At 48.7% G+C, this 6,749-nt stretch overlaps 1 non-coding gene across 1 annotated transcript; it reads right to left on the bottom strand.

Moving 5' to 3' along the window:
* Window positions 1-3,475: 3,475 nt before the first annotated feature.
* TRNAT-AGU (transfer RNA threonine (anticodon AGU)) lies at window positions 3,476-3,548 on the bottom strand. Its single transcript has one exon. It is a non-coding gene; the product is annotated as a tRNA-Thr (tRNA).
* Between the last annotated feature and the right edge of the window lie 3,201 nt (window positions 3,549-6,749).

The following is a 6,749-nucleotide window of genomic DNA, read 5'->3' as shown; positions in this document are numbered from 1 at the left end:
GAGCAGCACAGTTAGGGAGAGAATGGGAGCTGCAGGATTTCCAGAACAGGGAGTTGTGCAAAGGAAGAGTCTTGAAAAGCTGCCCCAATGGCTTTGAGACATTTTTGCCAGCATTGTTACCTGTCCATGGGATCTCTTATCCCCATGGGAACTGCTGGTTTGGGGTTTTCTCCTTGAACAGGGCATGATCCTTTCCAAACACTCATGGAGCAGTGTTTGGGATGGGGTGATAATTAATAATATTTCCATTCTGAGCTGCTGTGTCCAGCACAGAGCTGAGCTTTGCTGGCTGCCAGGGCTTTCAAGAGGCTCCCACATTCCAAAGGAAAGGGCACTCAGATGGGCCACCAGGATTTTCAGTGCTTCTGGGAAGGTGCCATGGAAGTCTCGGGGAACAGCAGGACCATGTTCACATCAGGTTTTAGTGTCTGCATCCAGCCTTTGGGGCAGCCAGCAGCTCTCCTGGAGCTCTTAGTGCTGTATTTTCTGCTCTTTTCAGGCCCTGGGACTCAGGAGGAGCAGGTGGTGAACTCACAGGCTCCAGGAGATCCCAGAAACTTTGAGGCTGGACAAGACCTCCAGGATCAAGTCCAACCTTTGGCCAAACACCCCTGTGTCCACTAAACCATATCTCAAAGTACCATATTTCAAAGTGTCACTTCTACTTGTTTTTGAACACTTCCAGGGATGGTGGCTCCAGCACTTCCCTGGAGAACCTGTTCCAATGCTTAAAAGGCAGGGAGGTAACAATGTCCCTGGGCAAAACTTTGCACCAAGGCTTTGGAGAAATCCTCTTGGATGTGAGTGGAAGATGGGTGCAGATATCCATGTGGATGCTGTGCAGCTGCCTGTTCCTGGCACACTGGAACATGCAGCTGGTATTTCATATTTTTTCATATTATTTCAGGAAAAAATCCTATTTGTTTTTTTAAATGTTGTTAAACCCACGATATCTTGTTTGGAATAATGGATTGAGTGTATTCATTATGGGAGAACTGGAAAATGGATAAATTTGGGTGATGTTCCCCCACTTTGAATTCTGCAGTCCTACCAACTTTATTATTTTTTTTTTCCTGTGGCTGAGGCTACAAAGCTGCCCTTTGAGCCCTGTGTATGTTAGATTTTAACATTAGTGTCGATTGTATTTTTAAGTCCAAAAGCTCTTTAAATGTGGGAATATTTTCACTGTGTCTGGCTCAAGGCTTCCCTTCCTGGATTAAACTATTTATTGTTTCCCACATATCTTAAGAAATGGATTAGTTGAGGCATTTGTGGCCTTTCCTGGGACTGACATGGAGGCAGAAATGCAGCTCTGTATCACAGTCCTTGGACTGGGGCAATTCCATGGTGCAAGGCTGCTGGGCCACAAAACTCACTGTTGTTTTTAAGAGAAGAAATGATTTTTCTGTCTAGCTTGATGGAACCCTTGGAAGGAGACCTGGGAATTAAAAGTATTCCAGAAAAATGCACAGAGTCCAGGATGGCTTTAAAAATAGAAATTATATTCTGAAGTTGTGAGGAGAATATCAGAAGCAAGTTTTTTTGATAGACAGGAAGATGCCTTTAAATCTCCCTAAACAAAGCAATAAAAGCCTGTCTGGGTGTGGATTGGGCAGGTCACAACCCTGACCCTGAACAAACCCACAGGGCACCAGCCTGGTCCCATCCCTGGGGCAGAGCTGCACGACCTTCCCACACCTCTGAACGTTTCTGTAGCATTTCCATCCCACAGGTAACAAAGACCAAGGAGTCACAGAATCCTCTGATCTCCTGAGCTGGGATGGACCCACAAGGATCAAGTCCAGCCCTGTCCCTGCCCAGACCCCCCAAAATCCCACCCTGTCCATCCCTGGCAGTGCTGTCCCAACGCTCCTGGAGCTCTGGCAGCCTCGGGGCCGTGCCCATTCCCTGGGGATGATGAAGAGGTGCCCTCCCTGCCTCCCACATTCACCTGGGCATCAGGATTTGGATAGAAACCACTTCAACCCTCTTTCCCCCTGTAGTCAAACTCTGTCTTTGAAAGAGGAGATGATGGATACAAAAGGATTCCTGGTAAAAGTTCTCTTTGCCCCAGGCCTATGCTCAAGAAGCAGCATCAGAGAGTTTGGGCTCTGCATTGCAGCAGGGTCACTGGGAGAGGAGCTCGGGCATTCGTACCAGCTACTGCAGAGATTAACAATTCAGCAAAACACATCCGGAACATTTGTCCTCTTTGCACAGAAAGGAAAGACATTAATTTTTCAGAGGATCATTTCCATCCCCACCAGGCTCAGCTAAGCTGAACCCGCAAGCCTGGTTGTAAAAGTGAACTTGAACCACAAAGATATTTTTGGGTCTTGCTCTGTGGTCTCCTCTGAAAGCCAAATAAAGAGATAAAGCTGGAATGAGGGACAGGGGAAAGCCAGGTAGAGCCACAACAGCCTGGAGATAAATTCCCTTTTAGTAAAACCCATCTGTCCATTTTCCAGGACCTGGGGTTACAATAACAGTAACTTGTGCTCATTTATTAATTGCAGATTAATGGGAACCCTGCTGGCTTCTGTTTCTTTGTCCTTACTGGGATATATGCAGAGGAAAGCAGGGGAATTCCTACAGGTCACTTCCCATGAGGAGGAAACACATCAACCCTCCAAAGTTCACTTTTTTGGGACAACAGAGCTGGAAGGAACCAGCCTGGGGAGAGGCAAACAAAGCCCCATGTCCCTCATGCCACCCTGAGTCCCCCTCCACAAGAAAAAAAAAATCTTTCTGGCTTTTGAACTTTCTTTCCCTCAGATGGAAAAGGGCCTTTTGAAATTCAGAAATTGCCTTTTCCATCACTGGTTTGGCTCATTTGGACTCAATATAGGGAGTCTACTGGAAAATGAATAGGGAAAAGAGATGTGCAAAGGCATCTTTGCATCCAGATTTATGGGAAATCCCATAAATCTGGACAGCAATTCATGGAATTCAGGATGCAAAATAGGTTAATTCTTACCTATTACTGTATTCTTAGAAATTATCACTTTCCAGTTCCCCCAGCAGAGTTCTGTAGATGATTGATGTTACTCCTCATCCACAAACCAAATTTATAATGTTTTGAGCCAGTCTGCAATTACTGAGCTCTGGAGCCATAATTTGATCCTCCTGCTGCTGTCTGAAGAGAGGAACCAGCTCTGACTGTAAACACCTGGCAGCCATTCCAGCTTTGTCCATCAACGACCCCCACAAAGGCTGCAGGGTCCCGAAGGCTCCAAATCCCATTCCTGGTGTTCCCCTTCTCCAATTGCTGTGCATTAAATATATTTGAAGGCTGCAACTCTGAACACTGCTGGTTTCTCTGCTTCTCATCGCCCGTTGTTGGTGTCAGTGCTGGGGGACGTTTGCATTTCACTTAGGCTGATGTGAGTGTTCCAAAAAGCGACATCAGGACCACTTTGGGAATAAACAGGAAGATAAAGCAGTGAGGTCTCTGCAGGAGGTGCAAACCCTCCCCAGGCTCCAGTGAGATTTGAACTCACGACCCCTGGTTTACTAGACCAGTGCTCTAACCCCTGAGCTATGGAGCCTCTGAAATTTGGGTGCTTTTGCCTCTGCAAACATTTCATATCATAATGCGTTCATAATTCTGCTGTGAAATGGCCCTGGCACTGCTGGAACGTGCTGCTCCAAGGATTTTCAATTTTCTTTCCAAATGGCACCAAAACCCATCAGAGATACAAAACCACCACCACAAGGTGAACCCAAAGCTGGAATTTACTCTCCTTCAGCTCATCCCTGTCAGGACATCAAGATGGATGGTTTCCTTTTCCCCAGCCCAGCAGCTTGAGAAGTTTACAAAGAAATTATGATATTGGGGCTCTTCATAGTTATTGCACTTATTTAGCAAAAAGGAAAAGAAATAGGGGCCACAAAGACACTCCAAAAACTGGAGCCCCTCTCATATGAGAAAATTCTGAGAGAATTAGGATTATTCAGGGAAGGGAAGGGAAGGGAAGGGAAGGGAAGGGAAGGGAAGGGAAGGGAAGGGAAGGGAAGGGAAGGGAAGGGAAGGGAAGGGAAGGGAAGGGAAGGGAAGGGAAGGGAAGGGAAGGGAAGGGAAGGGAAGGGAAGGGAAGGGAAGGGAAGGGAAGGGAAGGGAAGGGAAGGGAAGGGAAGGGAAGGGAAGGGAAGGCTCCAAGGTGACTTTATTGTAGCCTTTCAGAACCTGAAGGGCCTCCAAGAGAAATGGAAAGGGACTTCTCATAAGGACATAGAGGGACAGGACACAGGGAATGGCTTCCCAGTGCCAGAGGGCAGGGATGGATGGGATATTGGGCAGGAATTGTTCCCTGGGAGGGTGGGCAGGCCCTGGCACAGGTGCCCAGAGCAGCTGTGGCTGCCCCTGGATCCCTGGCAGTGCCCAAGACAGGTTGGACAGGGCTGGGAGCAGCCTGGGACAGTGGGAGGTGTCCCTGCCATGGCAGGGGGTGGAACGAGATGGGCTTTAATGTCCCGTGCACCCCAAACCAGTCTGGGATTCGCTTTTATCCCACTGCTCCCCACTGGAAATCAGCTGTGTATTTATGTTCTCCCTCTCAACTCTTCACATTTGTCACTCCCTCCTTAGGAGTCCATGTTTTGTTCCTTCCTGCTGCTTCATCCTCCCTCTGAGAGCCCTTCAGATGCCACCACCAGGCTGAGTCTGAGGGACTGTGGGCTGAGCACTCCCCAGGCTGAGCTCCCAGCTGGGGCTGAAAGTGTCACAAAAGTGGGGTGAATGTGGTGAAAGCAAGAATCACAGAGAACAGAAGTTTGGATTTAGCATTTGGCCAATGAGGACTCCTGTGATGCCCAGGAATATTGGTGTAAATTGTTCAACATGGGCAGTGCCAGTGTGACTGGGAGACTCCTCCTGCAGATCCCCCAGTGTGGTGGCCTGGGCTGGCCCTTGGGAGATTTCTGCACTGAAGGAGGAGCTCTGGCCCTGCACTGCCCCTTGTGCACCAAGTCTCAGCTTCCTCACATCCAACTGGCAACTCCTGCAGAACTGGAATAGAAAAGCCCTGTCTGGAACACCTCAAATTTGGGAGAAGTATTTGTGGAGATTGTCAGCAAGTCCAGGAGAGGATGATGGCTGTGCATTAAAGCCGCAGGCACAGAAATGTCTCGTGGCAGGGGAAAACGTACAGCAGCAGCTGAAGAGGACTCTGAGTTTCAGGGTAGATGCACAAAGAGAAAATATAAGTACAAATGGTTAAAGGGTGACTCAGAATAAGCCACATTGTGTCTATTATTCCTGGTCTTTTTTGTGGAAGAAAATTGCTGTCTTTGAAAGAAACCAGAAATTAAGACCATCCATCCTCCCAAGCGTAGAAAAACACAAACCCTCATTAGGTGGGCTGAAAGGCAATTCTCAGGCCTTTATCTGACAAGCTAAGAGCAGGATTCTGTCTATAGCTTTTAAGGAGAAATGATGAATTACCTGGCATGGGTTCAGTGCCTGAGCTTGGCATTGGATAAACTCACAAAGAAGCCTGAAGCCAATCAAACAACTTTGTACAAACCCTGCTGAAAGCAGCCCTTTGGGGGCACACAGGGAGGACGTGCACCAATAAAATAAAGCTGAAAATAATAATGAACATCCCATGCAGGAACATGTGCTTGGAGCGTGGTTTCCAAGAGCAGCTGGGCTTGGAGCCTGGGAACACATGGCTGAGCCATGAGAGACTGCCTGGCAGAAGGCAATAATGGAGCAGTTTGATACAGGCTGTGTTCAGACCTTGACTTGAAAAATAATATGGTTTAAATGTGTACTGGTGCTGGGAACACTTTGGTGAGGGATAAATGCTCCTGGTAATGAGAAGTGATGGAGTGGTGAATGAGAAAGGCTGGCTGGTGGTGGAACGGTTGTGTCCTTGCTTTCCTGATTGAAACTCTGCCATGGTTCCCAATGTCAGTGTGTTCTGGAATAGTTGGGTTTTTTAAGCCCGGTGCAGACCCTTGCAGTGCTGAGAGCTGGTCTGGAACGGAGCTGGAACTGCTTTAGAGGCCTCTGGCACTGGTGAGCACTAGGAGAGCTTGTGCTGAGCCCTGGCTGCCCTGTGCCCTCATGGCACTGTCCCCACAGCCTGGGAATGTCCCCAGATTTCAGTTTCTGTTTGATCTCTGCCCCATCCCTGCCCATCCCAGGAATTTCTCCTGTTTTTCTCTCCCTTCTCATGGTGCCTGCTGAGGTGTCACGCAGGCACCTTGCCCTGTGCCTTGTCCCCCAGGCAGGACTGCACCTGCACCCTCAGATGAGGGGCCTGGTGCCTGCAAAGCTGGCCCTTGATCTATTTTCACCCCTGAAACTCCTGCAATGACTTTCTTCCCACTGCTGAGAAGGAAATCTTTCTCCTGCACATTTGCAGTGAGAGCTGGCCTGTCTGGACAAAGGCTGTGAGCCCATCCCAGCTTTTCTGTGCTAATCCTCTGCCAGCTGCTCTGTGGCCATGCAGGATGAGCAGTGAAGCCCCCCCAGACCCTGAGCCCAAGCACAGCTGTCTCCTGCACTGCTGGGGGGCTCCTCTGAGCGCCTCTGCTGGGAAAGCTGCTGTGAATAACGAGGAAAACGGGAAGAAATAATAATTGCTAGATGAGATGGAAATGGTCATCTCTTTGCTAGGTCCTGGCAGGCAGCCTCAGCTACCAAGAGGCTGGACAACAAGGGAACTTTCTCCTGGTGGAATCTGAAGGAACTGGAACATTTTGCCTTTCCATGCAGTGATTTGGCCAAGTCCTAGTGCAAA

This window comes from Taeniopygia guttata, chromosome 17 (assembly GCF_048771995.1).
Source record: "Taeniopygia guttata chromosome 17, bTaeGut7.mat, whole genome shotgun sequence".
Classification (NCBI taxonomy): Eukaryota; Metazoa; Chordata; class Aves; order Passeriformes; family Estrildidae; genus Taeniopygia; species Taeniopygia guttata.
The sequence above is the reverse complement of the archived record's forward strand: the minus strand, read 5'-3'. Positions and strand labels throughout refer to the sequence as shown.